This window comes from Pongo abelii, chromosome 1 (genome assembly GCF_028885655.2).
Source record: "Pongo abelii isolate AG06213 chromosome 1, NHGRI_mPonAbe1-v2.0_pri, whole genome shotgun sequence".
NCBI classification, from domain to species: Eukaryota; Metazoa; Chordata; class Mammalia; order Primates; family Hominidae; genus Pongo; species Pongo abelii.
This window is the reverse complement of record NC_071985.2, coordinates 9,422,282-9,450,233: the sequence shown is the minus strand read 5'-3', so window position 1 is coordinate 9,450,233 and position 27,952 is coordinate 9,422,282. Positions and strand designations below refer to the sequence as shown.

Below are 27,952 nucleotides of genomic sequence, written 5' to 3'. Positions count from 1 at the left end.
GTGAGGAGTTTGATCAGACACAGAAGGGGATCAGATATTGAGGGTGGGGAATTCTGGATAAACCGACTTAGCAGGAATCTTGCTACAACCAAGTGATGCAGAGACAGAAACGGAAGTACCAAGGTAGGGGCCTGCTTGGGAAGTAGCTTCAGAAGGGCCTGACTGAAGTTTGGTCAAGTACAGAGTCTTTGTCAAAGAGCCAAGCTGGTTGCAGATGGGAAGGAGGGGAAGGTGGTTGCCTCTTCAGATACAGAGGCCTATGCATGTAGATACCAGAAAGTCTGTTTTTCAAAAACGGTCTGAACTTACAAGGGCTCGTTTAGCATTCTGCCCTTTACCTTATCCAGTAGCAGAAAATAAGGCATCCACTTAAAGAGCAAGATAAAATCAAACAAGTAGGCATAGAGGAGAATTTCTATGGAGGATCAGAGGAAGGAGTGATTGCCTCTGGTCGTGTGTCCGCAGGGCTTCAGAGTCAAGACTTCTGTGGTTGGCCTTGGGGGATAAATAGAATCTTGAGAGAGAGTTGAAATCTTTTTGGGGGAAATAGCAAGAGAGGAGAAAAACAAAACAAACAAATAAACAAACACAAAAGAACAGAGGCAGCAAAGCTTGAAGCACATGAAGAAAGGGTAAAGAAGCTTCTTTTAAATTTTTTAAAAATTTTTACGATGCAAGGTCTTGCTCTGTTGCCTAGGCTGGAGTTCAGTGGCACAATCACAGCTCTCTGCAGCCTCAACTTCCCAGGCTCGAACAGTCCTCCCACATCAGCCTCCTGAGTAGCTGGGACCACAGATGTGAGCCACCATGCCTGGCTAATTCTTGGAAAAAATGCTTTTTGGAGAGATCGGGGTCTCACTATGTTACTCAGGCTGGTCTCAAACTCCTGGGCTTAAGCAATCCTCCTGCTTAGGCCTCCTAAATCCTGGGATTACAGGTGCAAGCCACTGTACCCAGCCAAGAAGCTTCTTTGGAAACTCAATTGCACAGGATTGGAGAGAAGAGTAGGTTATAAAGATAAGGAGGGATTCAATTTTGAGGGACCTTGACTGTTCAATTCCTACTTTTCCTATGATGAATAGTCACATACTGTTTTGTTTTGCTTTTGAGATGGAGTCTCACTCTGTCACCCAGGCTAGAGTGCAGCGGTGCGATCTCAGCTCACTGCAAACTTCACCTCCTGGGTTCAAGTGATTCTTCCGCCTCAGCCTCCCGAGTAGCTGGGACTACAGGCACACACCACCCGTCCTGGCTAATTTTTGTATTTTTAGTGGAGACAGGGTTTTACCATGTTGGCCGGGAAGGTCTCGAAATCCTGACTTCAGGTAATCCGCCCTCCTTGGCCTCCCAAAGTGCTGGGATTACAGGCATGAGCCACTACGTCCAGCCCACATACTGTTTCTGAATTGGGAATGGACATAATCAGAGCTGTGATATTGGAACATGTATCTGGCATCCATGAATGAGTTGGAGCAAAGTGAGAATAAGTGGAGAGACTAAATCAGAGGAGATATTTCAGTGGCCTAGGAAAAATAATAAGACCCCAAGCTGGATTTGCAATACTGGAAATGTAAAGGAAAGGACAACAATTTGGGACAAGTCCCTTTCTAATAGGTTCACACTGACTTTTTAATGTCAACAATAAGCCACGATATTATAAGAAAATAAAAATAATTCATCTGCTACTTTACGTTGTTCTTACCAAGTTCCATCTTTAGATATGTTTTTTATTAAAGTTGTGAGAAGTACAGATATACTAGTTACTTGTTCTATTTTTGTGTTCTCGTGCAGGGAAAGAGGAAAAGGAAGAGTTCTATTCATGTGTCATACTCTGAGACTTGTGGTAGTTTGCTAATTATAAGTTCTATTGTCTTGGTCTCAAAAGGAATTCAAATGCTGAACCAAGTATAGTAAGGTCTCCCAGACCCCAGTGATTACACAGCTGCAAAATTTGTAGCCGAAATGTCATCCTGTCTTAGTATTTTTGCAGGCCAAAAGGCCAAGCGAAGTCAAGTCAAACTGTTTCTCATTTCTTACAGAAATTTACAAGACCCAACAATAGAACTCAAGGCTGCGTCAAAAACTTTAGTCTCTTCTTTGACCTCCTGGACTGTTGGCAGAGTCAGATTTTTGCATCTGTTGAATGGCAGACAATCTTACTTTCATCTATCCCTGCCTTTCTAACACAATCTATTTGAGGTCCCTAGTTTCAAGATATTTTCATAGAGCCCCAAATTAAACATATTTTGGATAACCTTATGCGCATGGCTCTGGGCCAGCTCTTTCTCTTAGTATAATTTTTTAAGCCAAGGATTGAGTGCTTTCATCTCACTTTCTCTAAGACCTTACTGTCCATCTGACTTTTCATCTCTAAAGTTAGTTCATTATCCTGGACAATCAGTATAATATCAGTGTAATCTTGAAACACCTCCCCTGTATGGACAGTCTTTCTAAAGGCTTCCAAAGTAATGTAAAATAAGCAATTGATTTGACATCAATTGCCCTTTTTGTAAAAATAAATATTAAGAAAATGCAAAGAAAAATAACAGACATAAAAATGTTGGTGTTGGCAATAGCAAAGATGTGGAACTAATCCAGATTTCCATCAATGATGGATTAGATAAATAAAACGTGGTACTTTTATACACCATGGAATACAATGCAGCCACAAAGAAGGACAAAATCATGTCCTTTGTGGCAACATAGATGTTGCTATTATCCTAAGTGAATTAATGCAGAAATAGAAACCCAGTTACTGTATGTTCTCACTTATAAGTGGGAGGTAACATTGGGTACAAATGGGCACCAAGAAGGAAAGGATAAACACTGGAGATCCCCACATGGGAGAGGGAAGGAAGAGGGGAAAGGATTGAAAAATTACCTCTGGGGTACTATGTTCATTATTTGTTTAACAGGATCATTAGACACCTAAACCTCGACATCACAAAAGATACTCGTGTAACAAACTTGTACATGTACCCCCCACCAAATCTAAAATTGTTTAATAAAATATTTTTTTTAAAAAAAGGGTTAGGTATGATAGCTCATGCCTGCAATCCCAACACTTTGGGAGGCTGAAGCGGAAAATCACTTGAGCTCAGGAGTTTGAGAGCATCCTGGGCAACATGGCAAGACATCATCTCTGCTAAAAAAAAAAAAAAAAGAAAGAAAGAAAAAAGAAAAAAAATTAGCTGGTGTGGTGATATGCATCTATAATCCAAGCTACTTGGAAGGCTAAGGTGGGAGGATCACTTGAGCCCAGAAAGTTGACGCTGCAGTGAGTCATGATCACACCACTGCACTGCAACCTGTGCAACAGAGCGAGACCCTATCTTAAAAAATAAATAAAATAAAATACAATAGAAAATAAAATTTTGGTATTGAGGTTTTAGGTGAGTTAAATGATTTTTTAATTTTTTTACATTCTTGGTAATGAAAATATTACTTATATGAGTTAACAAATATGTTATTATAAAGCATGTTTTTTCCAACCAGTGTAATCGTACTTTTTTTTTTATAATTCTTTGTTTTATTTCCAAAAGATATATTCATTGAAATATGTTGGCGATTGTGCATATAAAAGAGTTCTTTTCTTCTATACCAATGGTTCTCAAAAATTTGGACTTCAAAATAGTTTAGAAAACTGACATGGAAGTATGAACCTTTGGCTTTGAAAATAAGGGTCATTAAAAAGAGCAACTAATCTTTGCTGTCAACATTTTTAAGAAAAAGAAAGGATGTTATAATGCTATACTGGTACAAGGACCTAGTCTTAGAATTTAAATAGGGTCCTTCACAAGAAAAGCCAACAGGTACATTTGCACACACATGTATATTTGCATATGTGCATACCATTTCAAATCCAGTAACATTTTATATGCTAACATTACATTGTACAAAATTATTTTGGAGACTCCTATTTTGCAGTGGAATGTGAAGAGGAGCTGGAATACCCAAAATGTCCTGATGCTCTGTCTACATTACTGCCATTGTAAAATTGTCCAGTTTTAAGTGAGCATGTTGAGGAAAATGAAAACAATATTCTTAATACTATTTCACTCAGTTTGGAATGTTCCAGGTAATTTACCTGAAACTGAGAGAGACCAAAGAACAAAAACTGAGAGAGACCAAAGAACAACTAAGTACTCTGCCAAAAATTTCCCGCTGCAGAGCCTGGCATTATGAAGTTGAGCTAACAAAGAAGGTTCAGCAGTTATGGGCTTTGATGACTCAACACAGAAAAGTCAGCAACTAATATGAACTCTTCCACAAGGTTGCTACAAGAACAGGCATTTGCAAAGCTTTCTTTCTTAATTGCCTTTTTATATTCTGACATTTTTCCCTCCATCAGAAATATCTTAGGCATTAAATCTCATGGCAAAACCACTTGAATACACGTTTTGATCCTGTGATTTGAAGTATAGAGAGGAAAATCGTTGAACCTGAGAAAAATGTTCACATTTATAGGTGCCCTTTAACATTTAGCAGAATTGCATTAATAACATCATCTGTTTCCAATGCCCTCACTTATTTTGTGGGCTTCATTTATCTCTTGTGTAATTAGTATAACTACATCATTCTTCACAATTGTTTGGAGAGACATTACAATTGCAAGTTTTAATCTGTTTTACTCTGACAGCTACATTGTTGTGGGATTTCTGAAAAAAAAAAGTGAGAACAATGGAATGTACTTTTGGGGGACTATTTTTAAGTGGTCCAGTCTGTGCCTTTCTTGTTAATTTTAATTTGAAATTTCATAATTTGCTCTTTTAATGGTTCTATCTCTCAAAGAAAGAAAAGTTCCTGAGACTGAGAGTTAGGTATCTATAAATATGAGACTGGCTATTGAGATCTAGTCTTTTAATCTGAGTGACTGATTGACTCTTTGGGCTTCAAACAATAAAGCGAGTTTACTATCATAAAATAAATCTGTAGCTTTAAAATGGGCTTCCTCTGTTTGACTGACAATACAATTCTGATGTGTACCAAATTTAAAAATAGTTTATATTTCTCATAATAACTAGTAGGTTGAATAGTGGGTTTGTGATGAAAAATATCCTGAGGTTTCTTTGGACTCAACTAGAAGGAATGTCAAGATTGATTTGTGATGCCTGCAACAGGCAGAAGAGCCAAGAGTTGCAACATGAGGCCAGGGAGTTGCCATGCCTAATGCAACATAACATTTTTCTTTTTTTTTTTTTTTTCTTTTTTTTTCTTTTATTGTAATTATTATTATTATTATTATTATTATACTTTAGGTTTTATGGTACATGTGCCCAATGTGCAGGTAAGTTACATATGTATACATGTGCCATGCTGGTGCCCTGCACCCACCAACTCGTCATCTAGCATTAGGTATATCTCCCAATGTTATCCCTCCCCCCTCCCCCCAACCCACAACAGTCCCTGAAGTGTGATGTTCCCCTTCCTGTGTCCATGTGTTCTCATTGTTCAATTCCCATCTATGAGTGAGAATATGTGGTGTTTGGTTTTTTGTTCTTGCGATAGTTTACTGAGAATGATGATTTCCAATTTCATCCATGTCCCTACAAAGGACATGAACTCATCATTTCTTATGGCTGCATAGTATTCCATGGTGTAGATGTGCCACATTTTCTTAATCCAGTCTATCATTGTTGGACATTTGGGTTGGTTCCAAGTCTTTGCTATTGTGAATAATGCGGCAATAAACATACGTGTGCATGTGTCTTTATAGCAGCATGATTTATAGTCCTTTGGGTATATACCCAGTAATGGGATGGCTGGGTCGAATGGAATTTCTAGTTCTAGATCCCTGAGGAATCGCCACACTGACTTCCACAAGGGTTGAACTAGTTTACAGTCCCACCAACAGTGTAAAAGTGTTCCTATTTCTCCACATCCTCTCCAGCACCTGTTGTTTCCTGACTTTTTAATGATCGCCATTCTAACTGGTGTGAGATGGTATCTCATTGTGGTTTTGATTTGCATTTCTCTGATGGCCAGTGATGGTGAGCATTTTTTCATGTGTCTTTTGGCTGCATAAATGTCTTCTTTTGAGAAGTGTCTGTTCATGTCCTTCACCCACTTTTTGATGGGGTTGTTTGTTTTTTTCTTGTAAATTTGTTGGAGTTCATTGTAGATTCTGGATATTAGCCCTTTGTCAGATGAGTAGGTTGTGAAAATTTTCTCCCATTTTGTAGGTTGCCTGTTCACTCTGATGGTAGTTTCCTTTGCTGTGCAGAAGCTCTTTAGTTTAATTAGATCCCATTTGTCAATTTTGGCTTTTGTTGCCATTGCTTTTGGTGTTTTAGACATGAAGTCCTTGCCCATGCCTATGTCCTGAATGGTATTGCCTAGGTTTTCTTCTAGGGTTTTTATGGTTTTGGGTCTAACATTTAAGTCTTTAATCCATCTTGAATTGATTTTTGTATAAGGTGTAAGGAAGGGATCCAGTTTCAGCTTTCTCCATATGGCTAGCCAGTTTTCCCAGCACCATTTATTAAATAGGGAATCCTTTCCCCATTTCTTGTTTTTCTCAGGTTTGTCAAAGATCAGATGGTTGTAGATATGTGGCATTATTTCTGACGGCTCTGTTCTGTTCCATTGATCTATATCTCTGTTTTGGTACCAGTACCATGCTGTTTTGGTTACTGTAGCCTTGTAGTATAGTTTGAAGTCAGGTAGCGTGATGCCTCCAGCTTTGTTCTTTTGGCTTAGGATTGACTTGGCGATGCGGGCTCTTTTTTGGTTCCATATGAACTTTAAAGTAGTTTTTTCCAATTCTGTGAAGAAAGTCATTGGTAGCTTGATGGGGATGGCATTGAATCTGTAAATTACCTTGGGAAGGATGGCCATTTTCATGATATTGATTCTTCCTACCCATGAGCATGGAATGTTCTTCCATTTGTTTGTATCCTCTTTTATTTCCTTGAGCAGTGGTTTGTAGTTCTCCTTGAAGAGGTCTTTCACATCCCTTGTAAGTTGGATTCCTAGGTATTTTATTCTCTTTGAAGCAATTGTGAATGGGAGTTCACTCATGATTTGGCTCTCTGTTTGTCTGTTATTGATGTATAAGAATGCTTGTGATTTTTGCACATTGATTTTGGATGTCCTTTCTGTTAGTTTTCCTTCTAACAGACAGAACCCTCAGCTGCAGGTCTGTTGGAGTACCTGGCACGGCCGGCCAGGTACTCCAACAGACCTGCAGCTGAGGGTTCTGTCTGTTAGAAGGAAAACTAACAGAAAGGACATCCACACCAAAAACCCATCTGTACATCACCATCATCAAAGACCAAAAGTAGATAAAACCACAAAGATGGGGAAAAAACAGAGCAGAAAAACTGGAAACTCTAAAAACCAGAGTACCTCTCCTCCTCCAAAGGAACGCAGTTCCTCACCAGCAACGGAACAAAGCTGGACGGAGAATGACTTTGACGAGCTGAGAGAAGAAGGCTTCAGACGATCAAATTACTCCGAGCTACGGGAGGATATTCAATCCAAAGGCAAAGAAGTTGAAAACTTTGAAAAAAATTTAGAAGAATGTATAACTAGAATAACCAATACAGAGAAGTGCTTAAAGGAGCTGATGGAGCTGAAAACCAAGGCTCGAGAACTACGTGAAGAATGCAGAAGCCTCAGGAGCCGATGCGATCAAATGGAAGAAAGGGTATCAGCCCTGGAAGATGAAATGAATGAAATGAAGCGAGAAGGGAAGTTTAGAGAAAAAAGAATAAAAAGAAACGAGCAAAGCCTCCAAGAAATGTGGGACTATGTGAAAAGACCAAATCTACGTCTGATTGGTGTACCTGAAAGTGATGGGGAGAATGGAAACAAGTTGGAAAACACTCTGCAGGATATTATCCAGGAGAACTTCCCCAATCTAGCAAGGCAGGCCAACATTCAGATTCAGGAAATACAGAGAACGCCACAAAGATACTCTTCGAGAAGAGCAACTCCAAGACACATAATTGTCAGATTCACCAAAGTTGAAATGAAGGAAAAAATGTTAAGGGCAGCCAGAGAGAAAGGACGGGTTACCATCAAAGGGAAGCCCATCAGACTAACAGCGGATCTCTCGGCAGAAACCCTACAAGCCAGAAGAGAGTGGGGGCCAATATTCAACATTCTTAAAGAAAAGAATTTTCAACCCAGAATTTCATATCCTGCCAAACTAAGCTTCATAAGTGAAGGAGAAATAAAATACTTTACAGACAAGCAAATGCTGAGAGATTTTGTCACCACCAGGCCTGCCCTAAAAGAGCTCTTGAAGGAAGCGCTAAACATGGAAAGGCACAACCGGTACCAGCCACTGCAAAATCATACCGAAATGTAAAGACCATTGAGACTAGGAAGAGACTGCATCAACTAACGAGCAAAACATCGAGCTAACATCATAATGACAGGATCAAATTCACACATAACAATATTAACTTTAAATGTAAATGGACTAAATGCTCCAATTAAAAGACACAGACTGGCAAATTGGATAAAGACTCAAGACCCATCAGTGTGCTGTATTCAGGAAACCCATCTCACGTGCAGAGACACACATAGGTTCAAAATAAAAGGATGGAGGAAGATCTACCAAGCAAATGGAAAACAAAAAAAGGCAGGGGTTGCAATCCTAGTCTCTGATAAAACAGACTTTAAACCAACAAAGATCAAAAGAGACAAAGAAGGCCATTACATAATGGTAAAGGGATTAATTCAACAAGAAGAGCTAACTATCCTAAATATATATGCACCCAATACAGGAGCACCCAGATTCATAAAGCAAGTCCTGAGTGACCTACAAAGAGACTTAGACTCCCACACATTAATAATGGGAGACTTTAACACCCCACTGTCAACATTAGACAGATCAACGAGACAGAAAGTCAACAAGGATACCCAGGAATTGAACATTTTTCAATTGCATGCTGTAACTTAGCACTTGGTTATATTGTTCTCATTGTGCTTTCTGTAAGTGCAGACTTTACATCTTGATTATATGGTTGCCCAGAACATCTGGTGTATTGGGACCCAATCAATAATAACTGACTGATTGATTAAGGACTATGCACATTATCGAAGATTTTTAGCACCTAAAAGACCTAAAAGCTGAAGAGTCATGAAAAGCGACTATATACCTTCAAGAACATCCTCTCATAGCTTCTTCAAGATAATTTTATTATTATTATTATTTTTTTTTTTTTTGAGACAGAGTCTCGCTTTGTTACTCAGGCTAGAGTACAGTGGTGCGATCTTGGCTCACTGCAACCTCCACCTCCCAGGTTCAAGCGATTCTCCCACCTCAGCCTCCTGAGTAGCTGGAACTACAGGTGTGTGCCACCACACCTGGCTATTTTTTGTATTTTTAGTAGAGACGGGTGTCACCATGTTAGCCAGGCTGGTCTCGAACTCTTGACCTCAAGTGATCCACCCACCTTGGCCTTCCAAAGCGCTGGGATTATAGGTGTGAGCCACTGTGCCTGGCCCTGGTTTGATATTTAATAAATCCATTCCATATTCACATTGTGAAAACAGTTTAACTTCTTTATTCTCAGTGGTTGTTTTTCCTTTTGCTCAAGGTTAACAGGTATGAGTTCCAACATCTTCAGCTTTATATTCTCTTTCTGTACGTGTTCTGTGCTCCCTGTGTCTCTGGGGAGAAAGAAATTTTTCTCTTCCTCTCTAAGTTAGCCACTTCTCTGCTGTTACCTTCTTTTGGTTGGGATCTTGCCATCTCAGTTATTCCCAAGATTTCCAATAACAGCAATGTCTCCCTCTTGTCTGGAGGAAGGACTGGCAGATCCCTATGGATATATATGGGTAAACTCCACTTCCCTTCACTCTGTGTCTCTCCTTCAGCCACTGTCCCATTCCTCCCCTTCACAGGTGCATCTCTAGTCTCTGGGCCCCCTTCTCTCAAGAGAACTTTCTGTGATAAAGGAAATATTCTCTGTCTGTACTAGTAAAAGTACAAGTCTGTACAAGTAGCCACCAAGCACTTGTGGTTATTGAGCACCTGAAATGCAACTCGTGGCACTTGAAGAAGGGAAATTTTAATTCTTTGTTTTTAATTTAAATTGAAAATAGTCACACTTGGCAAGTGCCTACCATAATGGACAATAAACATTCCCCTTCAGATTTCTTCAGCTGAACCACAGAAAATTATTTAAGTGTATCTCCCCAACTCTCCAAAGGATAGTGCATAACTAGTACCATTCCAACATGTATAGAGGAGAAGTTAGCTCATTAGCTACAGTGGATATCTGAGGGCATTAGGACTTTATTCTCTTTATTTCAGTAACTGAGGTTGTCCTCTCCTACTCATTGAAAGAGGAAGTCCAAATATCTCTCATGTGCAAAGACCATCAGTGATTTTTGTAAGTTTCTCTTTCTTAATTTCTGTCTCATTTTTCTTTACTTATTGGAGACAGGGTCTCACTCTGTTGTCCAGGCTGGAGTGCAGTGGTAACATTATAGCTCACTGCAGCGTCCAACTCCTGGGCTCAAATGATCCTCCTGCATCAGCCTCCCAAGTAGCTGGTGCTACAGTCACATGCCGTCATGCTTGCACTGGCTAATGGTTTTTGTTCTGTTTTGTATTGTTTTTTGTAGAGATGGGGTTCTCACTAATTTGACTAGGCTGGTCTTAAACTCCTGGCCTCAAGTGATCCTCCTACCTCGGCCTCCCAAAATACTGGGATTACAGGTATTAGCCGTTACACCTGGCCCTAACTCTCTTCTTTAATCATGTCCTCCAAATGTTACTTTTACTTTTCTACTTTTCAGCCTCATATTATACTATCTCCTCAGCTTGTTACAACCTTCTTCTTCCCTACACTTACCAAATCACATACATTTCTTCAAGGCTCATGGTCTAGCTCTTCTGACAAGCTTCCACAGACTGAATAAGCCTAAGAAAATTGCAGTCCGTAGTCTAGGTATATTTTTTTAAAAAAACTTATTGAACTCTTACTATATTCCAGACAAGTATGAAAGATGGATAGAGTGGTTAAGAGCAATGATAATAATAGATTAATATGCCGGGCACAGTGGCTTACATGTGTAATCCCTGTACTTTGGGAGGCTGAGACAGGGAGATCACTTGATGCCAGGAGTTGGAGACCAGCCTGGCCAACATGGCAAAACCCAGTCTCTGCTAAAAATACTAAACAATTAGCCCAGTGTGATGGTGCATGCTTGTAATTCCAGCTACTCTGGAGGCTGAGGTACAATTGCTTGAACCTGGGAGGTGGAGGTTGCAGTGAGTCGAGATCATGCCACTGCACTCCAGCCTGGGTGACAGAGACTCTGTCTCCAAAATAATAATAATGGATTAATATTTGTTGAAGACTTCTTATATGTCACATACTCTTCCAAGCTCTATGTGTGCTTTATTTCATTTACTTCTCATGATTACCCAGTGAGATAGATATTACTATTATATCACTTTTACAAATAGGGAAACAGAGGCATTTAGAAATAGTAACATGCCCAGATCTCCTGATCAGTAAGTGACAGAAAAGTCCTGCTTGTACACAGTTATATCCCAGCACCTGCCAATTCTTCTTATGCTCAACAGAACTAAAGAACTCATATTTTTAAATGTCTTCTACTTTTATTTTGATGTTAACATTTGTATTGTGATTACCCTTTTGTTACTAAATGTCACATACATAGGCTGCTCCTCTCAATAACATTATAAACTTCTAAGGTAGAGACCAAGCTGTCTGCTCCTTTGTAGTCTTAGCAAGCATTTAACAACATATTTTAGGCAGTATCTTTCAGATTATGGATATGGCTGATTAATGAGTTTTAGGTTCTAAGGTCAGTTTACTGTGTTCACATCCAGTTTTTTAATGAAATAGAATGAAATAATAAACAGTCGCACACCTATGCAATGGAATATTTACCAAAAAAAAGAATGAGCTGTCGTGTCATGTAAAGACATGGAGGACCCTTAAATGGATATTACTAAGTAAAGGGAGCCAGGCTTAAAAGGTTATGTACTGGACAATTCTGACAATATGATATTCTGTGGGGACAGAATATGATATTACTGTGGGGACAGTAAAATGATGACTGGTTGCCAAGAGTTAGCATAGAGGGAGGGATGGACAGGTTGGCGCATGGGGTATTTTTAAGGCGGTGAAACTATTTTGTATAATACTGTAATGGTGGATACATCATTATAGATTTGTCAAAATCCACAGAATGTACAACACAGAGAGTGAACCCTAATTTAAACTATAGACTTTAGCTGGTAGTAATATATCAATATTGGTTCATTTGTTATAACAAATACGCTACATTAATGGAAGGTATTAATAACAAAGGAAACTATGTGTGAGAAGGGGGAAAGGAGAGATAGTTTATAGGAACTCTCTGTAGTTTCTGTTCTACTTTTCTGCAAACCTAAAACTACCATAAATAATAAATAAATAATAAAGCCTATTAATTTAAAAAATACAGAATAGAATAGAATGTATCTAAGCACATCATGCATTGTGAGGATAAAAACTGTTTAAGGAAATATCTGTTTCAGTTTTAGGTGTGTGTATGTGTGTGTTTGTGTGTGTGTGTATCTTACTGTGGATAAGAGGTTTAAAAAAAGTTTGAAAGCTGTTGTTTTAGAGATTATTGCAAATACACCTCTTATTTGTCAGCTGATTGAAACACTGCATAGAGTTCTAGTAATGATTGTCAACCTGCCTCCCATAAGCAGGAAGAGTCCTAGTAGGTATGAAGTGTGATTGACATGTCTGTTTTTTGAAATGACTGTATGTGATTGTTGCAGGAGACTTTATGAAAACCTTTAACCTTGGGAAATAAAATTAACCCAAACGATGTGGATGACAACATGCATTTTGTCAAGGCATTCATTTATCAGTATTTCTGATTTGGTATGCTAGCACCCTATTCAAATTTTGATAAAATATTGGGAGTAACTTAATTTTTCTGTTGAGAACCGCACAATTGAATTATAGCCTCAAAGCAATATCAAGCCTAGTATGTAGGAAATTCTTAAAATAACCTGGCCCACCATTGTCCCCCAGCCTTACTCAGGACAGGTATCCAGAGAGTACAAGTATCTAGTAACTTGACAGACTCAAGTTAATAGTTTTCTGCAATGGATATTAATAAATGTAGGAGTGTTTATTTGGTGGTATTGTTTTTGTTCATTTTTCTCTCCTCCTCCTCCTCCTCCTCTTGAATCTGGGAGGCAGAGGTTGCAGTGAGCCGAGATTACGCCACTGCACTCCAGCCTGGGCGACCAAGTGAGACTCTATCTCCATAAAAACAAAAACCAAAAAACAATTATCCATCAGATGGGCTGGAGAAGCAGCTCCTCCTCCTCTTCTTCTTCTTCTTCTTCTTCCTCTTCCTCTTCCTCTTCCTCTTCTTCCTTCTTCCTTCTTCCTTCTCCTTTCTCCTCTTCCTTCTCCTCTCTTCCTTCCTTCCTCCTCCTTCTCCTTCTTCTCTTCCTCTTCTTCTTTTCTTCTTTTTCTTCTGTATTTTAAATCTCTCACATGTATTGCTGTGTTTGGGAAGCAGAAGGTCTCAGTCAGTCAGGGCTGTCGGGTGCCGGGCAGCTCTGATGTTAGGGCTGAGGAGGTGCCTCTGTTCTGCCCACTCTGCTGCCTGCTGCCCTCCACTCTCACCTGCTTTGCATGTCTCTGCCTGCACCTCCCCCCTTTCTAGCAGATCACTAGCAGAGCTTTGGCTTTTACCTCAGCTAACTTAAGAGCTTTTGTCTTCTCAGGTAACTCAAAAGAGTTTACACCCTGGATTTTGTAAACAGTTTGTTAAATTCCTGAGTTTCTACAATTCCTATTAAACACACCCATATGTCTTTTTATTGTGGCACATCCCCCGGAGAGGGAAAGCTGAATGTTTCCTGTGACAACCAACAGAAGGCAATCTCTTGTCCCATGCCGGTGCCATCAGAGTCGATGGGATGGAGTCCTAAGAGAAAGGAAGAATACACACCAGTAAATTAATTTGTAGTGTACTGCCCACTTATTTTTAGGCCTGGTTGTATTTTTAAAGCAGAATAACTAAAACTGAAGCTTTATATATTAGGTTTCCAAATAAAACAAGTTAGGCTTAAATCTGAGACTGGAGTTGAACAGTGCCAATGTACTCATAAATTTTGTACAATGGAAATCTAAATACATGCATTTTGCACTTTGTTAATTGTAGAATGTGCTTACCATTTTCACTATTCCTTTAGACACTTAAAAAATACATATTCCTGAGCCTTACCTCAGGCCTCCTGAATTAGAATCCCTGGAGTGGTACCCAGAAAGCTGTCCCTTTAAAGAAATCTCAGGAAATTTCTGATGATTTCACATAGCTAGGGAACCAGTAGGATGAAATGTTGGTTGGTAAGTGATCCATTTAAATATCAAAACAATTTTCTAAAATATATGTAACACTTAAAGAAAAAAATTAACATTTTTTTTTCTTCATCAGGAAACCAAGTTTCCCAAATGGGATACTCAAATTTATCCTCTGGGTCTTCCGTCTGGTTTTCGTGAAGAATTAAAAGCTACCAAAATTCTATTTTAGTCTTTGTTTTAAAAATATTTTTAGGACATCAGAAAGCAGTAGATGACTGTTCATTCATCCAAGAATCCTCTTTGCCTACAAATATTTACATAGTCCTTTTGAGCATAAAGCATTATCTTCATGTAAGTCATCCTGTTAAATCCAGCTCTATGAGTGCATGTGCATAGCTTGGGAAGGAAAATGGCTTTTATTCCATCTTTAATTTATTACCAATTAAGTGATCCAACAGTATCAAAGGCATTATTAAAAGTCCTGCTTGTGTGTGGCATGGTTCTTTGTGCTCTTGAATGAAAGTGACAGGCACCAGTGTCTTACTTCCTTAGCACTAACGGGGCTTCCTACATACCTCTAAAATACTTTCCAAAACTTTTCATTTTTTTTATCCTGCAAGATGGAGAAAACAGTTGCCATTGCCCTTTTGGAAAAATGACCTGTATGGTTTAGAAACTTTGTTGTTTTTTCTCTTACCCCTCATCTTGAGAATCTCTCCTGGTGAGCCCTAGGCCCCTTCCTTCCTCTTAGTCTCATACGAAGACTGTGAGTCCCCTGCGGCCATACCTGGGAGTTGCCCAATCTCCCTCCCTGGGTAGCACCCTCTCTGGGACTCTAGCCCCTCTCCCTTCTTCTGTCTTCCCCTGTGATCTCATGTTACCCTCTTTGAAGGCTTTCTCTTCCATGTTTCAATGTTGCACATCAGCAGTGGAGAAATCCGATGCCTTGTAGACAAGGCCCGTTCTCAGTGTGGGTCTTCCTGGCTTCTCAGTGTACTTCTTGTCTACTTTTCACCACAGTTCGGTCTACTCTTGATAGCGGCTTTGCCAAAAGCTTCCTCTCCCTTCCTGTCCCTTCAAACCAATTTTCTCCTAGAGAACCTGTCACCTGCTGTTCTGAGGAACCTAGAACCCACACATCTGCACCCCAGGCCCCTGCAGCAGATCTGTCTCTTTGTGCTCATTCTCCCATCACGCCATCGGTCTCTGGAAAAAAATGGTCCCTTCCACGACTATATTCACTTTTCCCCATCCTCTCTCTCTTGTCCTTTTAGCCTGATTTCTTATGCTGGCATTTCCATCATTAAAAGTTTGGTTTTTTCTGAAAAAAAAAAAAAAAAAAAAAAAAAAGATTTTTTCTAGACCTTACCTCCCTGTCTTCTTTAACTCATTCAAAAAGACGTTGAGCGCCTGCTGTATGCCCAGTGCTACTTCCTGTAATCAGCGGCCATTTTTCTGCTTTCCTGAGCTGCTAGGCTCCTCAGCATCATCTGCACTTCCGCATTGGTCCCTCTCACCTTGAATTTATTGCCACTTTGAACCTATCCTCTAATTACCTTGAACCATTGGTCTTAAAGGTTATCAGTGAACCCTTCTCCTTTTTAATGGAAGCTATTTTTTCCTGGTTTTTCTAACTGAAAACATAGAATTTGAGGCAATTGTTACTTTTTGGTTTTTTTGGAATGTTTCTTTTTTATTATTATATTTTAAGTTCTGGCGTACACATGCAGAACATGCAGGTTTGTTACATAGGTATACACGTGCCATGGTGGTTTGCTGCACCCAAAAACCCATCATCTACATTAGGTATTTCTCCTAATGCTATCTCTCCACTAGCCCCTTGTCCCCTGACCGGCCCCAGTGTGTGATGTTCCCCTCCCTATGTCCACATGTTCTCATTGTTGAACTCCTACTTATGAGTGAGAACTTGCAGTGTTTCGTTTTCTGTTCTTCTGTTAGTTTGCTGAGAATGATGGTTTCCAGCTTCATCCATGTCCCTGCAAAGGATATGAACTCATCCTTTTTTATGGTTGCATAGTATTACATGGTGTATATGTGCCACATTTTCTTTATCCAGTCTATCAATGATGGGAATTTCGGTTGGTTCCAAGTCTTCGCTATTGTAAATAGTGCTGCAATAAGCATACGTGTGCATATGTCTTTATAGTAGAATGATTTCTAATCCTTTGGGTATATACCCAGTAATGGGATTGCTGGGTCAAATGGTAAATCTGGTTCTAGATCCTTGAGGAATCACCATACTGTCTTCCACAATGGTTGAGCTAATTTACACTCCCACCAACAGTGTAAAAGCATTCCTATTTCTCCACATCCTCTCCAGCGTCTGTTGTTTCCTGACTTTTTTTTTTTGGCGGGGGTGGGATGGAGTCTCACTCTGTCACCCAGGCTGGAGTGCAGTGGCTTGATCTTGGCTCACTGTAACCTCCATCTCCCAGGTTCAAGCTATTCTCCTGACTCAGCCTCCTGAATAGCTGGGACTACAGGTGCCTGCCACCATACCCAGCTAATTTTTTTTTTTAGTAGAGCTGGGGTTTCACCATGTTGGCCAGGCTAGTCTCGAACTTCTGACCTCAGGTGATCTGCCCACCTTGGCCTCCCAAAGTGCTGGGATTACAGGCGTGAGTCACTGAGTCCGGCCTGTTACTTATTTCTGGACAATGCCATCAATAATATCTCACAATTATGTGTTCTTCCACTTTCTCCTGTTATTTACTGGGTTTGTGCCTGGATTTTTCTTTTCCACCACCTGCCTCCTGAAATAGATAACATTTCCTGAGACTGAGCTCTCTGCCCCTCCCATTAGACACTCTCTCTCTCTTTTACAATATCAACTTTTATTTTAGATTCAGGGGGTATATATCAGGTTTGTTACCTGGTTATACTGTGGGAGGCTGAGATTTGGGGTGTGACTGATCCCGTTACCCAGGAAGTGAGCATAGTGTCCAACAATTAGTTTCTCAACATTTCCCCCTCCTCCCAGCTCTAGTAGGCCCAGTGTTTACTGTTGTCATCTTTATGTCCATGAGTACACAATGTTTAGCTCCCACTTACAGGGAGAACATGCAGTATTTGGGTTTCTGTTCTTGTGTTAATTCGTTTAGGATAATGGCCTCCAGCTGCATCCATGTTGCCGCAAATGACACGATTTGTTCTTTTTTATGGCTGCGTGACATTCTTTTCTTCTTAATCTGCATCTCTTCTCAAATCACTCTGTTAGCTGTTGTGCAGGTAGATCATCTTTATATTTTCATTTTTAATGATCTCTCTCCATGGCTTAATTTCTTTGTGTCACGAATTGCTTATATTGCCAGCTGAGCAAGCCACCTTCACAGCTTATTCAGTGTCTCTCCAACACAGATTTATTTACTACAGTCTTTCCTAAAATCCATACACACATACACCCAGCACAGACACATTCCTTTTTCTTTTAACCTCCAAGGCATTACTGTTCCTCTGCCTTATAAAAATAGGTCCTCTTCTCTGTCCAGTCAGGTGAGACGTCTGGTCCAATGTCCCGCATATCCCATGCAGACCTCAGCATCCAAGTCCACTGTCACGTGCGGAGACTCATGCAGACATCTCACATGCACCATTACAAGGCTTTTCTCCCCTACATCGTATCAGGACGGCTTTTCATGATCACCCTGCCTCAACACTCTCAGTTATGGAATGAGGGTCACTCCACTTTTGGGCAGATCTTAATTGTGAGTCCAAGATAGGAAAATTTAGACTCCACGAAGAAACTGAAGCTCAAGGGGGAGAATTAAGTTCTCAAAGAAGCACCTCTTCATCCTTTCCCTTGTCACATACTACCTCCTGTAAGTGCACATGCCCTGGTCAAGCTGTCTAAATATGTTCTGTGCTACACTGTGCTACAGGCTTTCGGATGTTTTTCTGTACGCACGAACACCCTTATCTTGAAAATTTTCCTGTCAAAACTCTACCCAGCTCTTCAGAATCCAACACAAATCACCTTTCTCTGTCATGTCTTTTATTGTCTTCCCATACCTGATAGGAACAGAATCATCCATGTGTGCTCTTGTACCTTTGTAACTCTATTACAAACCCATTTTTCTCCTACAACTTAAAAGCAATATGTAATAAGTGTTTTGTTTTACATTGCTTTTTGGAAATTGGTGCAGACCCTATGCTGCCTAATTTTATTAAGAATTCACTACTACTTAAAAGTGTTCTCTTTTTTTTTATCACTTAAGGTCAAATACACTATACACTTTTTCTTTTTTTTTTTCCGCTTTCTTTTTTTTTTTTTTTTTTTTTTTTTTTTTTTTTTTTTGAGACAGAGTCTTGCTCTGTTGCCCAGGCTGGAGTGCAGTGGCATAATCTTGGCTGAGTGCAAGCTCTGCCTCCGAGGCCCAAGCAATTCTCATGCCTCAGCCTCCTGAGTAGCTTGGATTACAAGCTTGAACTACCACCTGTAGTATTTTTAGTAGAGATGGGGTTTTGCTGTGTTAGCCAGCTTGATCTCAAATTCCTGGCCTGAAGTGATCCGCCCACCTTGGCCTCCCAAAGTGCTGGGATTACAGGTGTGAGCCACAGTGTCTGGCCCAAATACGCTTTTAAAATGTGATGTGTCCCCCACTTCTCGAACCTCTTTTACTTTGATGTTTAGTCTGAGCATTGCTTCCAGATACCTTTTACGTAAAGACCATCTCTATCACTTCAGTCTTCCACTCAAAGCATTTTAATAACTCTGCATTGCTCTTAGGATAAAGTACAAGAAGATATAGTTAAAATGTAAAGGAATTGTGTCTAAAGGAAAATTAGAATTCTACGGTAATAGAATTTAGTATTGCCTCTGTACAGCTTAGGCTGAAACCTTCTGATGCTTTACCGTTCTAGGTTAACATTAAAAAAAACTCTCAACTCATCCATACTGTGTTGGCTTCTGTAGAGCAGAATTCTAATTTATCACATCAGAGTGTGATTGCAGAAGTTTATGTTTGTTGGTGATTAGGATGTGTTTTCTTGTCCAGTCTTGCTCATTAGAAAGACAGTTTGGGGTCTTATTCAGAGAACGAACCGGTAGTTCTGGAGATAATAGGATTAGGAGAAATGCCGTATTCCACTTTACACCGCGCTAAGAAACTGAAAGGGACATTAATTTCTTTAAAGGGCATCCCTGCCTACATAGTTGAACACTGTCTTCTTTCTACATCCTTAATCAATTTCTTTTCTGAGTGACTTCATCCTGAGCTTCCATCTCACCGAAAATTCCCTGAGGCACTGTCAGCATGGAGCCTGTTGATCCTTGGTGCCTGGGCTGGAATAGGCTGTGCGCTCCTGGACATAAACCCTACTCATATGATTCTTAGCTTGGAGCCAGCGTTCCCTGAAGTTAGGCAAGATTTCTAATGCCTTAAAAGGGAAAGGTAAGGTAAAAATAATTAAGTCCAATATTCTTTCCCTTTTAAACTTTTTATACGCTCCTTTCTTTGTCTTTGTTATTTGAATTTGACTTCTTTGTTCTGTCTTAAGACAACTTGTAAGGACAAATTGTTATTCACCCAGTTAACAAAGTGGCATTTCTCTACATGTTGTTGTTTTATTTTTTCCTTAAAAAGGGATTTATTTCTTCAGGCCTGGCATTACTGTTTTGTTTTCTTAATACTTTGCTGGATGAAATGGTTAAGAGCACTAAATATCATTATTGTTTAATATAAAGAACCAGACTCAGATTTAACTAATTTTCCTCAGATTTTTCAGGTCTTGACCTACACGTGTCACCCAAGTTGATTCTAGATGAAAGGGACTGTTGACTAAAAGATAAAAGGGGAAAAAATTCTAGAATGACAGTAAAGTTAGAAAGACCCAGAAAGACTTTATACATGACCAGGGGATAATAAGGTGGAAGGGGTTATACCAGACACCTCATTCTAATATACTAATTATAATATTGTCATTTAAAATGCAATCCACTATATTAAAAAAGGGTTTTGAATAGAAAGTTACAAGCATATTCAAAAGCAGAGAGAATACTATAATCAACCCACTATACCCATCTTGCAGCCTCAATAATTAGCAATATATGGCCATGGCCAACTCGTTTCTTTTCCATGGCCCTCCTTTCCCACAAACACTGGATTATTTTAGAAACAAACATAAGACAAAAATATCTCTGCATGTACTAAATTAATATTCAATATTAAAGATGACTCTTGAAATACGAGATTTTAAGAGATCAGTCTGATACTATAAAATAATAAGCCAGTTAAGGTTTTGTTTTAATCAACTATATTAAGGCATAATACACGTGCAATAGCAAGCACTCATCTTAAGTGTATATTTGGATGAGATTAGAGAAATTTATCTACCATGTTGCTACCACTAAATCAAGCCCTAACATATTTTCACCATCACGCCAAGTTCTCTTATACCTCTTCCTAGTTGCCGTAAACACATGCCACCCCCACCCCAAGCCCCAGGAAAAATGCTTTTCTGCTTTCTGGCCCATAGATTCTATTTATTTTTTCTAGAGCGTTACAAAAATAAAATCATATGTAAAGTATTTCTGTGTCTGACTTCTTTTGCACAGTGTATTTTTGAAATTTACATATATTGTGAACATCAGTCGTTCATCACTTTGTATTGCATCTTTAAAATTCCATTGCATGACAGTATCACATTTTGCTTCTCCAGCCCATCTGATGGATAATTGTTTTTTGGTTTTTGCTTTTATGGAGATAGAGTCTCACTCTGTCGCCCAGGCTGGAGTGCAGTGGCATAATCTCGGCTCACTGCAACCTCTGCCTCCCAGATTCAAGAGCCTCCCAGATTCAAGAGATTCTTCTGCCTGAGCCTCTCAAGCAGCTTGGATTACAGGCATGCTCCACCACAGCCAGCTAATTTTTGTATTTTTAGTACAGACAGGGTTTCACCATGTTGATCAGGCTGGTCTCGAACTCCCAACCTCAGGTGATCTACCCCCCCCCACCTCAGCCTCCCAAAGTGGGATAATTGAGTTTTTTCTTTCCCAGTTTGGGGTGACTGTGGATAGTTTCTGTGACCTTCATATGCAAGTTTCCGAGTAGACTTGTATTTTTCACTTCTCTTTGGTGAATAAGTAGGAGTATAATTGCTCAGCAGTATATATTAAATATGTGTTTAGCTACGTAATAAACTTCCCATTATGTGTTTTCTAAAGTGGTTGTACCACATTACATTCCCATCAGCAGTGTAGGAGAGTTATAGTTGCTTCCCATCTCTGCCAACATAGATATACTATGTTGTTCTAATTTAGCCATTCTTACGGTATGGCATAGTATCTTATTATGGCTTTCATTTGCATTTTCCTAATCACTAATTTTCTTTAGCATCGTTTTCATAGGATTACTAGACTCCTCAAATTCTAATCACCATTTCTTCAACTCAGTGAGGCAACCAAACTCACTGTGGGTTCTCTTGTCTCTACCCATTTTCCAGAAATTTCTTCAAAATAAAAAGCCCAGGCTGGGCGCAGTGGCTCACCCTGTAATCCTAACACCTTGGGAGACCGTAGAGAGAGGATCACTTGAGCCCAAGAGTTTGAGACCAGACTGGTCAACAGAGGAAGACCCCATCTCTACATTTTTTATTAATTAGCTGGACATGGTGGTGCTACTTGGGAGCCTGAGGTTGGAGGACCCCTTCAGCCTAGGAGGTAAAGCCTGCAGCAAGCCAGGATCACTCCAGTGCACTCCAGCCTGGGTGACAGAGCAAGATCATGTCAAAAAGAAAAAAAAGGCCCAGATGCAGCTTTTCCTTCTCACATTTACCACAGTTATGCACTGCCTGTTGTCCCATTACTGAAAACAGTTATTTTATTTTACTTTTTTTTTTTTGAGGAAGTGAGGTGGGGATGTAGGTTACATTTCATCCTGTTACTCTGCCTTGGATATAACTGGAAATCCAGAGTAGTTTTTGAGAAATAATTTCTAAATTTTTTTTTAGTTTATCAAGAGCCAAGCCTGGAAAACTCAAGTCAGAATGTATGGAAGAGAATTCTTCAACTGATTACATCTAGCCTCAGTCTCTGGTCGTAGGAGAATATGTCACCAAGAAAGAAAAGGAAAATCATGCTTCCTTGCTGAATTTGGTGAATTCTGCAAAACAAGAATGACAGTGAAAGGGAGGAGACAAAGCAGTCTGAATCATGCCTCCCAGCTTTTCCACCTGGAATTTTATCCCAGAGAATGAAAGGCATGTTGGTAAAGATGAGTTATGCACAAGACAGGGATCCATTTCACATGTAGCCCTCTACCAATATTTTAGTGAACTTGGAAGTTCAGCCTGTCAGTCAGAGGAAAGCCTTACAACTTACTTTCCAGTGTGGCGTAGATGGGACCCCAAGATAGCTTGGGGACTTGGCAATGAGGGTGGGATGCCAACATATAGATGAAGGCGGCTCTGTCCTGGGGGCTGCAGCACTCTAGGGCTCCGTGAGCAGACCTCAGAAAAGGCCCCCTTGTCAGCAGGAGACAAGATGAGACCAAGAACAGAGATGTCTACCCAAGCTTACTAGGTCAAGAAGATGCAAATGGCATGCATGCAAGTGATAAACCTCACTGTCAATGTCAGCAGGGCTAGGAGCACCCAGATAGATAAGAAGCCCCATGCCATAGATCAGAGAAGATAATCAAATTCTGGAGACACAGACTCTTTCTTCTGTTCCTGAGCTCATTTAAACCACGCCTCTTTCTTCCCAGTACACACACACACACACACACACACACACACACACACACACACACACAGAAAGGGGTGGGGGAGAAAGAATGGGAAAGGAAGGGTAAGAGGCTAACTTATCCAAAGGAGATCAAACGGTGCCTGAATTACATTTAACTTTGTGTTTCTTTTTAATACATGCAAGTATAAGCATAATGCAGGGGGAGGGGCAAGGGTTTGTGAATTTCAAATGATTTGTAAGATTTATAAACTTAGGGAGCTCCTGTGTTTTCTAAGAACTGTTAACCCAGGAGGTGGGTGGTGCAGTTACCCCACCTTCCTATCATGCCTAAAAGACAGGAGATTTTTTGAAGCACCAGGTGTTAGAATGTACTGCCTAAAACTGTCAATGAGACCAAGACTACAGAGATGTGAATAGGACACCATGTGAGACTCATGATGAACATCTTCTGGTTTACCGTTCTTCCTACATGAGACAGAAGCAGCACCCCAAATTAGCTTCGGTTTCTTCAAATGCGCATTCTTCCTGCCCAGCAGAAGACAGATGGCTTCCCGGAGCTGGAGAACGTGCTTGGGCCATGGCCTGACGCCTTCAAGCAGAGAAAGCAGGAGTGGGAGAATTCTGCAGCTCAGTTCTTTTCTTTAGCTCCTTCCTTGTCCAGAGAATGGGGCAGGAATGGGATGGAGGGAAGGTGAGAAGGTGCAATGTGCAGTGCAGAGTGGAAGATCGCTGATCACCCGTTTAAAGTCATATGCAATAGCTATTCTGCCAACAAATCTTCCTATTATTGTAATCTTATTTCCCATTAACTCTTGTTATTATAAGAAATTGATTTTCATCATGCTCTCTAAGTGTCTCTCCTTCACCCCTCCTCCAATATCAAATAGTTGATAATGTAACAAAATAATATTGTATATGCTGGAAACTATTTAACCATGCAACCACATATCCCACATATATCAGCTATGTTTGCTTTTTATTTCTGTGTCTATATTTTCATTCAATGTATATTTTAATGGGTATAATTTAATAGTACATTATAAGAATGAGATTATGATTTTAATGTATTTATAATTACTCTGCCCTAGAACAACTAATTTCTTTTTTTCTGAGCATCCTTTTAGTTTTTATTAACATATATATAGTATCTATTTATCATCAGAGCATATAATTTTATATTCTGCTCTTGTTATCATTTTCCTTGTTGCTACCTATTTATCACTTATGACTACTTAATGCACCATGCAATTTCTATACCTACATTTTCTTAAATGCTTTCCTGTTTGATACACAAATAGTTTCTATTATTCACTATTATAAATACAGATCAAGCAACCCTAATCTAAAACACTCCAAATCTAAAACACTCCAAAATCTAAAACACTCCAAAATCCAAAACTTTTTGAGCACCAACATGACACTCGAAGGAAATGCTCCCTGGAGCATTTCACATTTTTGGATTTTTGGGTTAGGAATGCCCAACAAGTACAAATATTCCAAAATCCGAAAAAATCAGAAACCTGAAACACTTCTGATCCCAAGCATTTCAGATAAAGAATACTCAACCTGTAATGTTACAGTGATCATTTTCCTAGGAATGCCTTTTTTTTTACTTTAAATTATTTCCATGGAATGATTTGTGAGTGGGATTACTCGGTCCACAGATAGGAATATATTTAAGGACTCTTAATATAGGTATGGGTCAGATTGGTGATTTGATGGGCTGTACATATTTATAGGACCACTAGAAAAAATAAATTTATTAGTTCTTTTTGCAAGTCTCATCTTCATTTTTTGTTCATTATAATTGCAGTTAATGTACATTGTACGTACCATTTGACAATTAGTGTGGCTTAATTAGAAAAATCACTGGCCGGGCACGGTGGCTCACGCCTGTAATCCCAGCACTTTGGGAGGCCCAGTCGGGTGGATCACGAGGTAATGAGATTGAGACCATCCTGGCTAACACGGTGAAACCCCATCTCTACTAAAAATACAAAAAAATTAGCTGGGCGTGGTGGCGGGCGCCTGTAGTCCCAGCTACTCAGGAGGCTGAGGCAGGAGAATGGCATGAACCCAGGAGGCAGAGCTTGCAGTGAGCCGAGATCACGCCACTGCACTCCAACCTGGGCGACAGAGTGAGACTCCATCTCAAAAAAAAAAAAAAAAAAAAGAAATGAAAAATCACTTAAGTATCAGACAAGCAATTCAAATCCCAACTCAGGCCACTTCCTGTTGTATGCTAAGTGGATGAGCCTCTCACAAAAATAATTTTTTCAATGGTAAATTGGCAACAATGGTGTCTCCTTTACAAGACCGTTGAAACAATTTGGTGAATTAATCAATGCCTGGTGTGTTCGTGGCCATACAGGAAGTTATTACTCCTCCTCGCTGTCTCTGCTTCTCTAATTTTATCTACCTCCCCTCCCACTCCTGACTTCTTCTTGCATGGATTATCCATTCGAGTTATTTTGATACAAGGTTTTCTAGACCCCACTTTCTCATGCCAGAATTTATGTTAATAGGGGTCAGTTATCAATGTTCTCTAGAAACCTGATCTCTCAATAGCAAGTGCTTAATTAGATTGCAAATCACTGAGGTCACTTCTGTTCACCCGTGAGTTTTCTTGTGTTCACCCAACCAAATGGGAAATACATTCAGAATAAATACATTTTCATAAATTGCTCATTTTTGAATGCTTCGTACAGTCCAATTTCTCTTTTAAAAATCTTATCCAAGTTTATGCCCATTAGGTTTCTCAGAGACTTTTTGACTTGTTTTTCTGTTTCTTTGTCTTGGTTTCAGATAATACTTCAGTTTAATCTTCTATTTGTTGCATCCTAACCAAGAACAACAAGCTTAATTCTTGTGATAACAAGTGTAGTTTGTCAAGAATTGCAAGACAAGACCATTGCTAGAAGTTACATTTCGGAATGGTACTGCCATTTGGATTTTGTCTGTCTCATACCCAGTGTCTGTTTTCTAGGCATTATTGCTCATTGTTGTCTGGAAATTGGTTTTTATCTTGAGGGAATTTGTAGCAGAAACTGCCTTTTAAAGCAATCACTCTTCTTTAAGGCCAAAAGTAATTTCTAATATGTTATAAGGTATCAGAAAGCCTGTAACAAGCATACAGTTTTTCAATTGGAAAAGCATTAAAAATATCAAATTCTATCCTCTTTCAAAAGGGTGAGGCAATTTGGGGGCTGCCAAAAGATTTTCTAGTCTCTCACCTTCATGATAAGATATTGAGCTGTGTAGGAAATATTCTAAGCAGTTCCACTTTAGGAGTTTAAAAGAAAAAACGGGAAGGAGGGAAGAGGAAGGGGAAAAAAATCCTCTGCAATCTTCCCAACTTCAGCAACTGTATTTCACAACTCTGGAGAATCCCAGAGGCTCCTTTAGATATTATTTTACATGAACCTTCTCTCATTAAGTGTCATAGAGAAGGTTTCTTCATTTTTGCATTTTTAAGCCTGCTTTCCCCCCATATCCATGCCCACTATCCCTGTTTTCGCCTGTTACAAATGAGTGCTAGCTTCTTTTTCTACCTGAATAGACAAGACAGTTCTAACTTCTTATCAGCCTCAAAGACCCTTGCCACAGATGCTACACCAGCAAAGTTACTAAAGTACTAAGGATTTCAGAGGTGGACATCACAAGGCTTGAGAGAAGCTCATATATAACAATTAAGTCTGCAGGGCAAATTTGAGGATCATACACAGCTGGATTCAGACAGAATGACCAGTTTTTCTGTAGTTGCTGGACAGTACAAAGTAGCCTGACATGCCTGCCATGTGTATTACAGAGAAGTCTATTATTGAAACTCACAAGGTGAAAAAATGTGGACCTGATCACAGTTGAGTGTGTCTGCCCCATGCTTGCATTTATGATATTGGAAACAGGAAGGGTGAGATTGGAAACAGGAAGGGTGAGATTGGAAACAGGAAGGGTGAAATTGGAAACCGTCCATTTCTGCCCAGAGCCCACTCTGCAGCATGTAACAGCAAAGCATTCGCTGTCAAGAAATAGTGTCTATCATGGTCATACCACATTCATCATTGTGCCACACTTAATTTCTTCAAGAACCCTGGCATCACAGCTCTCCTTCTGTTGTAAGGGGGACTGGCCCCCAGTTTTAGCCACTACTCCAAGTCTGCACAAATCACCCTGTGGTATTGGGCAAGCTCCTTAACCTCAGTTTCCCCTAGCACATGGTAGAGGTGAACTTACACTGCCCAACCTGTAGAGAGATTGTGAAACCAGAATGAGATAATGTGTGCAAAGGATTTCGGGACGAGTTTCTAATTCTGAAAATTCTTGGGGTGTATGCTTTCATTTGTACCGTTAATCTGATTTGCAGTCATTTAAATCTGTAAAAGGATGTTCTGCCACATCGTGTGCATAAGTTTGATTTTCCTCGTGTTGTTATGAGCCCCCACTGGGGCAGCTTTCAGAACATGCCATTCCCCTCACAGCCTCCTGCATGGGAGCATGACGGCTAGATCTCTTTCTCCTCCCTCCCCATCCCATTTCCCTTTGTCTGCCCATCACTCTCCTACACTCCACACAAGACTCAGGTTAAAGACCCCCTGCTCTGTGACATCACCTTCTTACCTAACTCTCTGCACCTTGGACTGGCAATGATTTAGCTTTCTACATCCTAAATGGGGGTGATCTGCATCTAACTTGGTCTCTTTCCCTCATTAGACTTGGCTTTTTGAGAACAAGACCAAGCCTCTACTTAATACTTTAACCCAATAACTGCTTTGTATTATTTGCTTAGTAAATATTGATCAAAATGATGAGTGAATGTCAAATACTTGTTGCCATGAAATAAGTTGAATCGGTAAAGTGAGTGATTCTTAAATTATTTGCTATAAAACATTAGGGGGAACTCATACCTAGTTGTGTCTTTTTTTGTGCTACTATAACA

The 27,952-nt window shown here is 39.8% G+C and overlaps 1 protein-coding gene across 7 annotated transcripts in view; it reads left to right on the top strand.

The window, feature by feature from the left end:
- The window catches only part of CHRM3 (cholinergic receptor muscarinic 3), a 521,055-nt gene that overhangs the window by 258,083 nt on the left and 235,020 nt on the right, over positions 1 to 27,952 (top strand).